At 39.7% G+C, this 16,746-nt stretch overlaps 1 non-coding gene across 1 annotated transcript; it reads left to right on the top strand.

Annotated features, from left to right (window-relative positions):
- The first annotated feature begins 7,174 nt into the window (after positions 1–7,174).
- Positions 7,175–7,276, top strand: LOC145784773 (U6 spliceosomal RNA). The gene has a single exon (XR_014291043.1). It is a non-coding gene; the product is annotated as a U6 spliceosomal RNA (small nuclear RNA).
- Positions 7,277–16,746: the final 9,470 nt, after the last annotated feature.

Raw genomic sequence — 16,746 nt, 5'->3', positions numbered from 1 at the left:
ACTTTGCTTGAAAATACAGTAAATTCACCATAACTTTGCCAATACTTGCCCAATTTTCATCATATTTCAACAAGCTTTCCTCGTTCATGTCATAAAACAGTAGAAATACATATGATGACAGCGTGAGCAAATTATGACGTCACCAAATCCAATATGGCCGCCAAATTATGTTTTTTTTTGCATTTTACCCCAAAAAACCGTAGTCGTATCATAACTCAATAACTGAATATCAGTCAATAACAGAAATTGTATGCTTTTTCCTGCTTGAGTCGATTAATATGCAAGTTGGCGACCATCTTTGATTTGTGGATTGAGCTTCATCAAGACATTATTATTATTATTTTTGTTTTTCACAAATGTGTTTTTCATGAACAAAGGCAACTTTTTAGGGGGCTATGTTTTTGAATTTCGCGAAAAAGTTATTTTCACTCCACCCTAATGTGTATGCTTCTAATTGTTCTCCCCAGCCTTCTGCAGCAAGCACGTAATAACGTACATGTTAGTAAATATTTATGTGTAGGCCTGGCAATGATCAACTTCTTTAATCGCTTATCATTATGTGCCATATTTAAGGGAGGCATTGTTCCCGAGGCTCATTTGCTTAATTGTTTCTGTGCACACGTCACCTAATTCATTATTGCTTTACCTGCGGAAAGGCGCCTTCTTAAAGGTAGAGCCAGTATTGTTTCACTGTTTACTTTCAATCACTTCAGTTTTTTTTCAATGCCGTCCCGGATGGCTGAGATCTTTTGTTGTTGATATTGTTTGGTGTTTGTAAAGAACTATTTTTAATCCTTTAAAAAGAAAAACAAATAATCTTCAAAAGGTTTTGCGTTGAAGGAAGTTTTAGAAATTAATATAGAGACTTACAATACAAACTTCCTAAATTTGAAAGTCTCCTTAAGCAACCATGAGAGACGATCCACTTGCATAGTGACCGATATCGGGCTGTGCAGTACCTCGCCGACTGCTTTTGGAGAAGATGGATACACGAATACCGTGATCGATAATTTCTTGTCCAAAGTGGCGCTCTAGGAATGTCAGCATCAAAACGGGAGACATTGTATTGCTCAGTGACACATTAACATCGCGACAAAAATGGCTCGGTAGGATTACAGAGACATAACCTGATAAACTAGGAAATGTAACAGTGGTCAAAATTTCGACAGTAACACTCAAACGTCCAATCATCAAACTTGCGTCATTGTTCCGTTCGAAGGTGAGGACGAGAACGCCGTCTAGATCAAGATGATGAGATGCGAAGGGACGATAGATGAACTGCGGAGTTCCAGAATTTTCTTTTATAGCAAAAACTTGTATAAAATATTTTTTAGAGAAAATAACAAGATCTTTTTACAAAAACGTTATTTTAGGAAATATCTAAAAAACGATATTACCTAGACCCATAAAATGTATTAAACACTCATAGTAATATTGGTGTTCTGGAACATTTGGTATTTATTACAGCTTTCTAACTATAGTGGTTTTCAAGTTACGATATTTATTTTTAATTTAGGTTGTTTCCATGGAAACGTAAAGAAAATAGGCGTCAAACAACAATAAAATTTAATTTTTTTATATTAACATTAATTTTGACCCCAAACACAACTTTTTGCCTGCCAACAGCAAGATTAGTGAAAGTAAGTTTTTTTGGTACACCCTACCGCCCACACACTGAACCTTGTTGCGACAGTCGATCCTGATAAAGCTCTGGAAAAATGCTGCGTATAAAAAAGCTATATCGTAGTGCTTTTGCAAAATCCCAAAACTTGTGGAACACACAATCCAGGCAAGCCTTTACTTCTTTTCTATAATTCTCGAACTTAAGTTGTAACATTCTTATGTGCTGTAAATATAGTTAGAATAGCTGGTGCAATCGTACTAACTGACGAATTGTTGCAATCTGCGTCCGTATGCTTACTGGAGAAATTCAATAAAAAATGATCCACTGTTACTGTACCTGTTTTGCAGGAGTAGCAAGGTAGCGATGAGATTCAGAGTGAAGTTGGTATATTGCTCAAAGTGCCTACAATCAATCGCTGGAACTCTGTATTTGATGCTGTAGCAGATTTGCTCACAGTATTTGACAGCCGACAAAAACATGATGGGTTTCAGCGAGCATGCAACAATCTTATTTTAATAGCTTTTACTAAAAGTGAGTAATGAATATTCGTTACTGATAGTGCTACTGTATTTGCAAAACAATATATCGCTAAGTGCAATGTTAGTGGCGTATCTCAGTAGCTTGCCTATAAGTGAATATTTGTTTGGTCTATGGTTCAAGAACATGACGCTCACTCCGAGGTCATGTGTTTGGTGCCCTGACCCCCGTGGAAAGGTAGTTGTGGAAATTACCTCTGGTTGGCAACATAAGTTTCAAATTTAGTTATGGTTATAACCATAACTAAATTAATAAACAAGTCAAGTAGACTGCAATATCCTAATATCTACGAAAGTGATTTCGGGCAATTGCTCGACAGTTTCTCTAAAAACTCTTTTTGTCTGTTATTTCAGGTGATGTGGCTTTCCTGAAAGAACACCATTTCGTAATGCGACTAATATGCCAATTTCTGGACATTCTGCAATCAGAAGAGAAGGCATATATGGGTATACTACTACCAACCTTGGTCATCACGAGGAAAAGACTGCAAGAACTTCGGGACAGCAACAGGGTGGCTGTTTGCCTGCCATTACTTTCCCGATTGTTGGAATCTTTGGAAAACAGATTTGGTCATGTTTTTCATGATAGTGACTAGATCAGTTAGCTGCTGCGTTTCACCCACAATTTAGACTTTCTTGGCTTTAGAGGGGTGAAGAAATTAGGACGGCTCTACCTCTCAAAATGGTTAACCTATTACAGAACCACAGCAATTTCAACATCGACGATGTAGCAAGAAGAAGCGACACTGATGTTGACAAGCATGAAACAGATGATTTTTTGCTCCGTTTTTTAAAAGCACAAAAAAAAGAAGCGAGTGCTGCAAAATGTTTAAATGAATTTCTCGAACGAAACCCAACAAAGACGGTTACGTCTGATGCATTTCCCAATGACGCCAGGAGGCGTTTGTTCTTGCAATATAATGCCCCTATCCCCTCCAGTGCTGTTGTTGAAAGGCTGTTCTACCTTGGAAAGGACATTTTAAAGCAAAAGCGAGCTGGGATTAGCGATCAACATTTTGAAATTGAGATGTTTCTGAAAGGAAATTGATGTTGTGCCTCTTCGCTCATTTTAGATACCCGTATAACAATATTGAAATTATTGATACGCCCTACTGCTTATATACGGAGTGACCTGTGTATGTCGTTTTTTCAATTTTTGATATTCGGTGGGCGGACATTTTGGGGTTAGTTTATGGATTTTTAGAAGCATTATAGTAGGCCTATGTGGACAGCTAGCAGAGCGCTCGCTGTTTTGTAGTTAGGCAACAGCTACGAACAAACTATCATCTTGCCCTTTATCATGTATTTTTCAACTTGTACTTCATGCAAAGAAGAGTAGTTGTAGATCAGTACACATCCATTTTCTTTGAAAAGTAAGTGTAACCAGTCACTTTTTAAAACATCGTAACTGTAACTAGCTACTTTTTAGCAAAGTAACTGATTTTCAGTTACTTTGAAAGTAACTGGTGCCTACCACTGAATAGCTGTTTATCTGGTAATAAATTTCATACAAATATTACCCTGAATGTGTCTACAGAAAGCACTTAATCCATTATTTGAGTGTAATTTTGCAAAAAACTTACGTGCCTTTCGTACGTGCTTTTTCAGTTTACTGCAAAATATTGAAAAAGTTTCAATTTAAGTGATGGCTTTTATTGAGATTATTCCACATTTTAACTCCACTGATCCCAATGGATTGACTCCCGATCTTAAGCTTTGGGAGTCCTAAATTTAAACTTTTTTTTAAACTTAAGATTTTGAGAACTTAAGCCTTGAACTTAATCTAAACGGATCGACTCCCGGCTTAAGCTTGTTGTTGTAGAAACCTCTATCCAGGGTGACGCAGGACCAGCTACCAAGATTGAAAGAGTAAAGTTTTCCGATCGTTAACTGTTTGAAGGTTGGGGGGGGCTGTCAATTCAACTTTTTTGCATCAACAGTTGTATCTCTAAAACCACTGAGGCTGCGACTACGAGATTTCTTGACTTTTCCTAACTTTCATTCACCTCTATTGAGCTGAAATTTTGAGCGAATAAAGGTTATAAATTGAGAGATATAAGGCATTTCTCAGCACATCCTCTGAAATATTTCATATTCTATTGTTCAAAACTTTCCCACCAGTTGGATGAAAGTAATTAATTTGGTCCATGTCTCGTTAATCCTAACTGCTTCACAGCGTGAAGGAAATTGGCAGAATGCGTGGATCTTTTGTTCTCACCACGGCTTATAAGCGACGTCGATACAGGAAAAGCTTCAACTTTGATACGATGATTTACCGTCGCTTGCGGTTGAAATTGCGTAAAATTAAACATAAGACTTGGTGACAATACATCTAGCGCGACAATTGTTTTTCGCAGAAAATGATGTCCTTTCAATCAAACAAAGCATAGGCTACAACGTTATTGCAATGACTCAGCGTCATTTGGAGTAGATTTGATATAAAATGTGAGATAAGTATTGAAAGTGATTGGCTGGTTTCTTTTGATTGCATTTTCCTTTCTCGTGACATATTCAACGTTGTGGACTGGTTTTAGATTGTACTGTTTGGGCCACAACGCTTTTTTGAATAATTAGAAATTTAGCTACTGTAGAAGCTGCGCTGTAACATATCATGATTTTGGTTTCAAATCTTTCCTTTTGTCCGACACACTATCAAAAGCAGAAAAGGCGTCGATGTTCCCAAAGCTTCTCACATATACTTGTAAACATTTATTTCCAAGTCGACATGTAAAAATTTGAAATGCAATACGCTTCTCATTTGTGTAGGATAAACCAGAACATCACGCTTTTGTGAAAAGGACGATCGTTCCACCACGTTTATACGTGATGCAGCTTAGTTGAATCAATATATTCGAGGCTTCTTGTACCAGGTTCACTGTCACTGATAAACTAAACCACAATGCAGTACCTCCCAAAGCAATTGTAGCGTAACATTTCCAAGTGCTATAACTCGTCGTAAATTGTGAAAACTTGTATATTTACTTGTCAAGTTGTCTCATGTGAAATATAAGTTTACATAGCAATGTCACAATGAAATATTATCTCTGTTTACCAAACTAAAGATATGAACTTACGCGACGTCTTGCAATGTTGAATCGACGGAAAGGCGGGTAACTGCCAACCTGAACTGAGAATGCATGAAAGAAATCGTTTGTTGTCGAATGGACGTGACGTCAGAAAACGGTGAATCGAGATAGGCTAGCGGCGAGAGATATTTTAGTTAGATAATGACACGCGGCAGCGCGTTTACATTGAATAAAAATACCTTTATTTTATCCATTTATATTTCCATTCTTCCTAGTTTCGTCTCACAATAACAAACAGATGAAGTTACGCATATTTACTAAATTATTCAATAAACAATAATGCATCATCCAGCATTATGTCAGCGCTGATTGACTAGACATATTCACGAGTTGTGTGAGAATTGTATTCGATTAATCGCATTATTTATTGTAGGTCACACCTGCAAAAATTCAAGTAATTGCAGACTCTGCCTTCATAAGTGTAGTTTAGAAGTAGCCATCTCATATTGAGCCAATCGAATCAATGTAAAATAGAACGCTTTTACTTGATAGCGCGTGTGATGTATAGGTTTTATCTAACAACTATTTTCAGTTACATTGAAAGTGAATGAGTGAGCATTATGCAGTCTGTGACAAGGACTGGAAATGTATAATCAGAAAATATAATATCATAAAGTATATTGCGTTATACAGGCTACATCGAGTAATTTTTATGAACATGGTATCATCTTGCAGGCAGGCGTTTTTGTAGGGAAACAAACTTATTCCATAGTTTGATTTATGGCACTTATCCAACTGTTTCATAATGCGAATAGCTGTTTTAGTTCAATTTAGAAAAAAATATAACTTATAACAGCAGACAGATGCAACTTTTTTCATGCTTTAGGCCAGGGGTCACCAACCTTTTTTGCATGCGGGCCACTTTGGCACTAAGGAGAGCTGTGGCGGGCCGCACTAATAAAATGTTAGGTAGGTTGACTCTTATGCTAGAAAAGAACGCATTTCGTACCCAGTATCCAGCGTTACATGTTGTTCATATTTATGTTAGAATACCGTAGCAACAAAATTAATCGAACAACGCTACTGCCAGGCCAAGCTCCTTTTACAACACTTTTGACTTGTTTAACAATGCCTAATAAATAGAGGCCACTTGTTTTGTGCACTTAATAGCGAGGCGAGCGGTTTCATCAGAATATTCATCGCCAAGCAAGAGTGGTGTTGTTACTTCGCTTCGTAAAAAATATCTTGCAATTAACAGTTTCAGTAAACAAGGAAATGTTTGACACATCGCAATACAGGCAACAATAGTGACCTGCAAACATATCAGCGAAAAATAGGCTCCAATAACAGGGAAAAAGAAACCAGGTAGGCCTACCATCTTCTCTCGTGTTGTCGCTATATGTCAGGGCATCCGTTGGTTAACCACTGCCTGGTGTCGTCATCGATGGAAACTAGGCCTTCCATACCATGAGGAGGTCTGTATAGCCGGCAATCCTTGATAATGTGTGCTGCCGTCTGCATTTCACCACACTCACAAGCAGCACTCTCTGCCGACGAAAGCAAGTACCTCCACGTGGCCGCCCCCGCAAGTACCGACTTTGGGAAACTAAACTTGCTACAACTGTCGCTATAAAGTTATGCGGAAGAACAATCATCAGAATGGCACCCCCAGACCAAGCACAGCGCCCTTGTCAGGGCGAACAGCACCAGCTGTTGTAGGTCAAGGAGTGACCATTCTGCAAGTAAATGTTGAAGGCACCACCAACGCTAAACTAGACATCATCACACCAGGTACCATGAAACAAACTCTTGTGAAAATCACCGAAAAATAGTAATTTATGAACAGTCTTCCCTCGAAAAAAGCAAAGGGTTGGTTTTTCATCCTTTTTTGTGAGAATCTATAAAACCGTCTTTCTTTTATTATAGACAACTGTCACTTGCGGTGCTCATCAGCGTGGCAAGAATTTGTTGATTAACAACATTTTGCAGTACTTGCTTCGGCAGTACATATACTATAATTGGAACGATACAGATTAGCATGGCTCCTGCGCAAGGATGACACGCAAAATCGTGAAGCGTTCCATATTTCTTAAAAAAAAAAACGTTTTGCACTAGGCGTAGCCTACTAAGCTAAATATTTTCATAATACAATCAGAAAAAGTCTCTAAATTTAAATATATTGTCAATTATTATAAATTGAGTTGGCACACCGACCCATTTTGCCAACAAAAACTTGCATAAAGAGAACACTGCTCGTGAAACACAATAACAATGAAACTCGCACTAGAGTTTACATGACAATTGCAAACTTAAAATAAGCAACCCTATGCTCACAGACAATTTCAAAATTCGAAAACAGACGTTTTAATCAACCACTGGGACAGTGTGGCTGGACATCGCATTGGAATAACTTTAAGCAACCCCCACCTAGAACTATATTCTGATTGATCGGTCGGTGGAATCGTATGCAATGCGAAAATATGCTTCCCGGAAAGTATTTTTTGCCTTCGTGCTCTTTAACTCCCTCAAGAAAAGTATTTTTGGTTATACTTGTACGCTGATACCTTCCGCGGGCCGCAGCGATACAGCGTGGCGGGCCGCATGCGGCCCGCGGGCCGCCATTTGGTGACCCCTGCTTTAGGCAATCGGCAGTACGGTGAACCATAGTGGTACATAACATAACCCATATGCGGAGTAATCGCAAGGGTCAACCCAAGTAATGGAAAGGTTCTTTTTGAATTATGGTGATGGAATTCTTGTAATGCTATTGAACTTCATCTTGTTATGAAAAACTTATATTGTTTGCATTTGCAAGAAATATCAAACTTTTGGATTTTTTTTATCACTGAATTGTCCGTTAGTAGAATGTTTCTTTATTACCTTAGTTAGGCCTATTTGTAAGTCAGGAAAGTATTTGTTGATGTGACATATGAGGATATTCTAAGAGATCGAGTTATTTTGTAAATAATATTTGATTTTTGGACACCATCAAAATTTTACACAATACACAAATGCGCATCGAGATATAGTGCTCATAGTTGGGAAAAGTTAGATTGTGATAATTACAACTTGCCTAAGTACGCCTACAGCAAGGGACAATCAAAATAGATGAAACCGCATTCATGGTAATATAGACGTTTTGCAAACTTTTTTTTAATTTTCAATATAATAACAAGAATGACAGCTTATTTTCACTGTTGTGTTAGTCTCGAATGAATCACAAAAACCTCAGTCATCGCTCACGTAGCAGTCCTTGCGTCGCCCAACGGCAGGTACGCGCACAGTGCTGCGTAATTACCATTGCGTGGCGTCTCAGGGCATAACATGTATTATGCCTTTACACTACATCTCTGCCCAAGCATCGAGGTACTGTAAAGACACCATACAGAAACAGGTGTATAACCACACATTGCAAATACAGTACAATAAACAGAATAAGTTTTCACACGGTTCATGGGAAGATAATAGGGTACGGTATTAAATAAGATCAGTTAAGCTTCTGTGAGCAAGTCTCATGTATACAAGTTAAACAATCATGAAACTTCGCGGAACGTTGTCAACTTTCCTATCGTGAGACACTTTCAAGGAAATATGGTAAATTAAAACAATATGCACTAGTAAGACACAACTATAGTCCTACATTATCTCCCCCCCCAAAAAAAAACACAAGTACAGAACAAGACGTAACCAGTTAATATGACAAGCGTTCGGGTGGTTTTGAGATCCTGCCGGATCTTGTTCTTGTAAATTGGACGTCGCTGGTCTCCGTATTTGCTTTGTTGTTAACTAAGTGATTGTCAATAGAATGAGAGATTTCACATTTCATGCTAGGCCTACTACTTATATCAAATTCACCAGCCTGTGGTATTTTTACCAATGCTCTGCGGTTTCTACGAACTGATGTTCCTTGATTGGTGTCTATGATGTATGACCGTTTGGCGTCATACTCGTTTCTCACGACCCCCTTCTGCGTGGCACTGCTGTCTCTAACAAACACCTCATCACCTGGATGGAGGGTGGGTAGCGGTCTCGCTCCATGGTGACGGTCAAAGTCTTTTTTTTGTTTGATTTGATCCTCAAGGTCAAGCTTACGGACAAGTGCAAAATCTGGCCAATTTGGCAGCAAGTTGTCGGGAAAACATGGAAGTTTTGTCCGGAGCTTGCGGCCCATCATCAACTCTGATGGAGAATATCCATTCCTCAATGGCGTCGAACGATAAGCCAACATTGCCAAGTACGGATCTTTACATTTGTCGAGAAATGTCTTCATGGTTCTGACGGCTCTTTCGGCTTCGCCATTAGATTGTGGATATCTAGGACTAGACGTAACATGAGTGATGCTAAAATCTTCTACAAAGGTTGAAAAGTCTCGGCTCTTATACTGCGGGCCGTTGTCAGAAACTAGTATCTCGGGAATGCCATAACGAGAAAACATAGACTTCATGTGATTAATGATGGAAGGAGATGTTGTACTCGATAACAAGGATAATTCGATCCATCTCGAAAAATAGTCTATCAGTAAAAGATACTTCTTACCTTTGAACTCAAATAGATCACTCGCTATTTTTTGCCATGGTCTGCTCGGTCTTTCCACGGGCAGCATTGGTTCACACCGATTGCGGGAATGTTCCGCGCAACAAACACAACTCCTCACCATTTCCTCGACTTGTTTACTCATTCCTGGCCACCAAATTGCATCGCGAGCTCGTTGGCGACACTTGACGATTCCCATGTGGCCTTCGTGGATTTTCTCCAGGATATCCAATCGTAATGAAACGGGAATCACTAGTCTTGTTCCTCGAAGTAGCAATCCATCGTGTACGGACAATTCGCTTCTAAAGGGATAAAATACTTTTAGTTTTGGGCCTAACTTACTTAAAGTCGGCCATTCATTTGTGCAATAATGCATAATCTCACAGCACACTGAGTCTTCAGCCAGACGTTCTTTGATTTGTTGTAGACGACTCTCCGTAGCTGGCAGCGATTCAACAAGAGAACAGACGAAAGCGTGGACCTGCTGACAGTCATCTTCGTCTGTTTTGGAAGGTGGCTCTACCGGAGCTCTAGAGAGTGCGTCTGCATGGATTAGGTCTTTTCCTGGAATGTGCATAACAGAATAAAAAAAACGCATTAGGCGAATCCGAAACCGTTGCAGTCGTGGCGTCAATTCTGCTAACGACTTTGCTCCTAAGATTGCAACTAATGGCTTGTGATCAGTTTGGACAACAAACTTCAGTCCTATGACGTAATCAGAAAACCTCTCACATGCCCAAGTGACACCTAGGGCCTCCTTTTCGATTTGAGCATAGTTCTGTTCTGTGGTACTCAAAGAACGCGAAGCAAAGCATACAGGGCGCCAATCACCATTATGTTGTTTCTGAAGCAAAACTGCCCCTAATCCAAATGAACTAGCATCTGCTGAAACAATTGTTTCTCTTGTTGGATCGTAAAAACACAATACTTTTGTGGAACAACATAACTGCTTCACTTTAACAAAGGACTTCTCTTGCTCCTCTTTCCAACCCCACACAGAATTCTTGGTGAGTAATTCTCTCAGCGGCTTAGCTGCTTCTGAAATTTCTGAGGAAAACTTCCCTAATTGATTGACCATACCGAGGAATCTTCGAACTTCGCTTACGTTCTTTGGAGCACTCATATCGCGTATGGCTTTCACCTTGTCTGGATCGGCACGGATTCCTTCGCTGTCGATGACGTGACCTAGAAACTTTATCGACGTTTTACAAAACTCGCATTTTTCGTTTAATGTTAATCCACACTTTTGTATTCTACTCATTATTTTGCGCAGCCTGTCGTCATGTTCGTTCTTGGTGGTTCCAAAAACTAAAATATCGTCCATTTCACAAACCACTCCCTCAATACCTCCAACGATTTGGGACATTCGTCGTTGGAAATACTCTGGGGCACTTGATATCCCGAATGGCAAACGATTAAAGCAGAATCGTCCGAACGGTGTAATAAACGTTGTCAATAGTTTTGACTGCGTTGATAGTTTGATTTGCCAGAAACCCGATTTTGCATCTAACTTAGAAAAATATTTTGCACCTGCCAGTTGGCCTAAAACTTGATCTACACAGGGTAATGGGTGTTTTTCACGTTTCACACATTTGTTGAGTTGAGTGTAATCGACACATATGCGTAGTTTGCCGTTTTTCTTTGGGACGACGACCATCCCTGAACACCAATCCGTTGGTTCATTAACTTCCGATATGACACCATCTTTTACCATTTGATCAATTTCACCTTTAACTTTCGGAAGTAGCGGGATAGCGACTCTTCTCGCTACGGACACTTGATAAGGTTCGGCATTGTCACAAAGTTTTATGTTGTACTCCCCCTCGAGATATCCCAATTTTCCGAACAAGTATGGGAATGCCTTTTTGTATTTATCTGACTCTAGGTCGAGATTATCCACAAATTTAACTACATTTAATTCCTCTATAGCTGGTTTTCCGAGCAAGGCTCTGCTACCTGAATATGTAACATAAATTTTTTGCCATGCCGCACGTTTTTTGTAGGATACGTAGTAGTCGAAGTATCCGACAATGTTCAATGTTTGTCCATCGGGTCCTTCTAACCTTTGGTCAGGTTTTATCAATTGAAGCTTTTGGAAATCTTTAATTAAGGTTTTAGGTATAACTGTAACATCCGCTCCTGTATCTACTTTAAAATCAATGACGTCGTTGTAAATTTTAATAGGCACTGTCCAATTACTCGTTGAAGACTCATTTATTTCACCTAAGTAAGACGTCTTTTCCTCTTCGTAACTAGTTACGACTTTATTAGCTGATATCGACGAGACTTCCTGGTATTTATTGCTGCGGCATTGTCTTGCAAAGTGGCCTATCTTTGAACATTTAAAACAAATACTGAATTCAGCTGGACATTTTTCGTTTTCATAATGTTTATTTCTACCACATCGTTGGCAGCATTCTCGCTTCGGGAAGAACTTATTGCGACGTTTTCTTTCAACCCCGTCCACGTAGTCGAAATTTTTCTCCGCTCCACCTTGAAGTTCACCTTGTTGCTCTGCAATGCTTTCTGCGTGTCGTGCGGCGTCGATAGCTTTTTGTAAAGTTAACTCTGGGTCCATTTGCATGCGTTCGGACAGCGACTTATTTGTAATTCCTACGACGAGTCTGTCTCGCAGTAGCTGATCAGACATAGCGCCATACTGACACTTTTCTATCATGCCATACAGAGAAGTAACATAGTCATTAAAGCGCTCGCATGGCAGTTGATCTCGGCGGTTGAATACTGCTCTTTCGAAAATTACGTTATTGCGCAGTTTGAAATGGTTGTTGAAGCGTTCCTTGACTACGTCGTAGTTGACCGAATCGGCCTCTGATAACTTAAATGAAGAAAACACATCCTCGCCTTTGCTTCCTAGCAAATAGACTAGAGAGTTGACTTGCACTTCTTCAGGTTTCGACGCTAATTGGGATGCTTGCCTATATCGTTCGAATCTTTTAATCCACTGGCCCCACTCGTTATGTTGCCAGTTAAACGCATCTGGTGACATTATCTGATGCAACATTTTATCTCACTTCTGACACCATGTTGTGTTAGTCTCGAATGAATCACAAAAACCTCAGTCATCGCTCACGTAGCAGTCCTTGCGTCGCCCAACGGCAGGTACGCGCACAGTGCTGCGTAATTACCATTGCGTGGCGTCTCAGGGCATAACATGTATTATGCCTTTACACTACAAAACATATAAACAAATATCAAAAATTATGGATGAACAGCGCATCTATATTTTTCGGTTTAGGTTCAACAATGCATTCTAGCTGTCAAAATGATGGAATATTTGGTAATTTTGTTGAGACATACCATTGCCCAATCGTTGAATTTACATCAGAGATTATTTTATTAGATAAATTATCAGCTTCATGCACATGGTTTCATTCAGCGTTATAATGTTGTTTTTCAAGCCACGTGGCGTTCATGGTCATAACGCAACATTGCAGAAACAGCCAATATTGATACCAGGTAGGCCTAATAATTATTACGCCGCTTTCGTCGAATCTACGTCGCTAAACGACAAAATTGTGCAAACGCCTGTTGGATTTCCCTTCTACGTGTAGTTTATCATAAACGTGAAGCATTGCTCAAGAAGCTAATCTGAATCACCATAGATAACCATAGCATTCATATAGTTTCATCATCAGTAAATATGTAAAGTGCACTTCACAATTTTTGACAACGGTCTGACAATTTATTATATTGCAAAGTTTTGGTTTATTCTTGACTTTTATAATTCTGTGTAAAAGTTTTTTTCTAACTAGTTTCTACGTGACTAACAATTTGTTTCATTATACATTTTCTTTAGTATTTCAACGCCATTATTAAAAAAATTACGTCCTTTTCACTTTTAAATAAAACATGGCAAGGCAAGGATTCAGTGCTGAAGAAATATTGCAACATGTTTTACTGGATTCTGACGACGAAAGCCAGGCGGATGATTTGGAGGATTTATGGCACTCCGATTCAGATGAAGAAGCGGATTCTTCTCCGTCAACTTCCGCAACAGCGATTCCGATCGAGATTGACGACCAGTTACCTTCCATGGGCGATGTTCAACCGGAGTTTGCGCCACCACGACGGATTATAACATCGAAAAGACTGGTGAACAGCATAGATTCCTCTCTCGACATGAACAACTACGATGCTGTTGAGTTTCCCGACACACTGAAGTCTTATACAACTTTTGTAGAAAAGCCAAAGAACAGACAAGAGGGCGGCGTCAGCATTACTTGGTCTAATGCGAGACCGGTGCACAATGGGAGAAGGGGCCGGGCTAACATTATATCTGGCCCGACTGGTGTTAGAGGAGAAGCCAAAGAAGCCAAGACTCCTCGGCAAGCATGGGAACTATTTTTTTCTTTAAACATTTTGAACATTATTGTTCAAGAAACAAATAGAAAAATTGCCACACTCATTTCTCAATTGCCAGAGAGAATTTTACATGACAGCAGGTACTGCTATTTTGGCCCAACCAACAACGAGGAGATGCTGGCCTTTGTTGGATTGGGGTATTTTCGGGGGCTTTTAGGACAGGCTGGTCATTCCACGGATGTATTGTTCAATCAACTGCAAGGGCATCCCGTGTTTAGTGCAACAATGAGCAAGAACCGCTTTAAAATTTTATTTTCGAACATTTCGTTTGACGACCAAAATACTAGGCCGCAACGTTGGAAGAATGACCGGTTTGCCGCATTTCGAGTCATTTTCGAAATGTTTAACGAAAACTGCGGCAAACATGTCATTCCAGGTGACTACTTGTCGTTGGACGAAACGCTATACCCCATGAGGACACAAATTGCCTTCAAGCAATATAATCCAAACAAGCCTGCGAAATATGGCCTTCTGTTCAAGTCGGTAAACGCCAGCAGATTCCCATACACATTTACGGCATCGGTCTATTCAGGTAAACCGAAGGAAGAGCCATTTCATTTTTACGTTCGTGGAACAGAAGAAGTGGTAAAAGGAATGGTGATGAGCCTGGAACAACACGGTGACCTTCAAGGTCGGAATATTTCGTATGATCGCTTGTACACCTCCATACCACTCGCGCAGTGGTTGCTTGACAGGGGTATAACGTCAGTGGGAACCCTCAACGCTATACGTAGAGGAATACCCCTGGAAGTGAAGCAAGTGAGTGGTAGGGAGAAATTTTCGTACGAAATTTATTGGCAGACGAGTGAGGCTGATCTTAGTCTACATTCGTATGTAGTAAAAACGAAGAGTTCTGGCATGCGGAATGTTTTGATGTTGACGACCATGCAACCTCTATTGGGGATTACCAAGGATGACGGCAAAAAGAAGCCAGGCTTGTATAAGCTTTACGACTTCACAAAGGGTGGCACCGATATCATCGACCAAAAGATGGGTTCATTCACGTGCAAAGCGAAGTCCCCACGGTGGACAACTACTGCGTTTGCTTATTTTTTGGATACTTGCCGCGTCAACGCATCTACAGTTTTAGCACTAAATGAAGGGACTGATCCAGGCAAGCGAAAATCCATCGACTTCGGTTGGGAACTGGCCATGGAACTCGTGAAGCCATTCATAAAGTCGCGATCTCTCCAGGGCCTGAACTATCACACCATACATAAGATTGAAGCAGTAATAGGGAAACAACCTTCAACAACAACTCCTAGCGGCAGAAGGGCCACTCTGCCCCAACTATCGTCGACACGACGTAGATGCGACGTATGCAAACACGCTATTATGGGAGAAGGTGCCAAAGCCAGAAAAAATAAACTACCAAAAAACCGTGGCCAATGTCAGTGCTGTGAAAAGCCTTTATGCCCTGCACATTCCACACGAGTATGTCAAGCTTGCTTTTGGGCAGAATAAACTATTTGAATGATTGCGGTTTTATAAACATTGGCTTCAACCACAGCCTAAATAAAACGCGGAGCTCAATGAAAGTTTTTCCTTTCATTAGACAGATAGCTATTTTTAGGTTGATTCAACATATCAAGACGTTGAATATTTGTAAACATGCGCGGTTTTGCAATTTGATTGCTTATCAAAATCATCTATCCTTCTTTGTATAAAAAGTGGGTCATAAAACTAATCGTAATACTGGATGTAAAATTCAGCATTTTTATATGCTGAAACAGTATTGTATTCATATTTTATAAATCCATTTTCTATTTAGAAAATATCAATATAATGCGGTTTGAACATAGCTGAATTTTAGCACGGATACAACGACTGATTTTATGACTTTTATACAAACAAGGATAGAAGAGAAGTAATCTAATTGCAAACCCGCGCATGTTCACATTGTCTTGCAATGTTGAATCCACGTCGAAATGATTGTATTAGCTTGTATTCAATTCCTCGTATTATCGAACTGTAAATGTGCAGCCACTTGTAATTTCAATGTGCCTCATTGCATATCGTCAGACTAATAAAATAATGGCGTAACTCACTTTTTGACGAAATTGAGATATTAGTGTTTTGTAGGTCCCTAAAATGTAGCGCATCTGCCACATAATTTTCTAAGACCTACGTCAACGGGAAAGCGGTATTTTCGTAAAAATGTCAAATGGCCTAACTCAAACGCATGACTTAGGCCATTTTACCAATCTTTTTAATCGTTTTCTGGAAGTAAAGCTTTCCTCCAACAGAGCAGATGGTCAGTAGACGACGATCTAAATTGTATAGAAATAGAGCTTCCACTTTATCACAAGTCAAGACGATTAATTTAACACAAAATAATTATGTTTTTTCTATTCTATGTATCGTAATCTTAGCCATTTTCAAGTAACCACCCTACTTAAATCTATCTGTTTTCTCTCTGTTCCTTTGAGAAGCTTCATTTTCCTAGCACTCTGGTAGTGCGACATCACCTCACACTGTGATACTGTTCAGATCTTCTCAATGCGCCCTTTCTCGGAGTCTTCTCGCACCCATGGCAGGTTTTTGTAGCAAGTCATTGTTGGATACGGTACCTAATTAATTCTCAGCTTAATATCACACTTAGCGACTTCATAAGCTCGTTGCTGAGTTCTTCGCCATCATTCTT

The sequence above is a fragment of the Aplidium turbinatum genome, chromosome 1 (genome assembly GCF_918807975.1).
Source record: "Aplidium turbinatum chromosome 1, kaAplTurb1.1, whole genome shotgun sequence".
NCBI classification, from domain to species: domain Eukaryota; kingdom Metazoa; phylum Chordata; class Ascidiacea; order Aplousobranchia; family Polyclinidae; genus Aplidium; species Aplidium turbinatum.
This window is presented reverse-complemented; position numbering and strand designations above follow the sequence as displayed.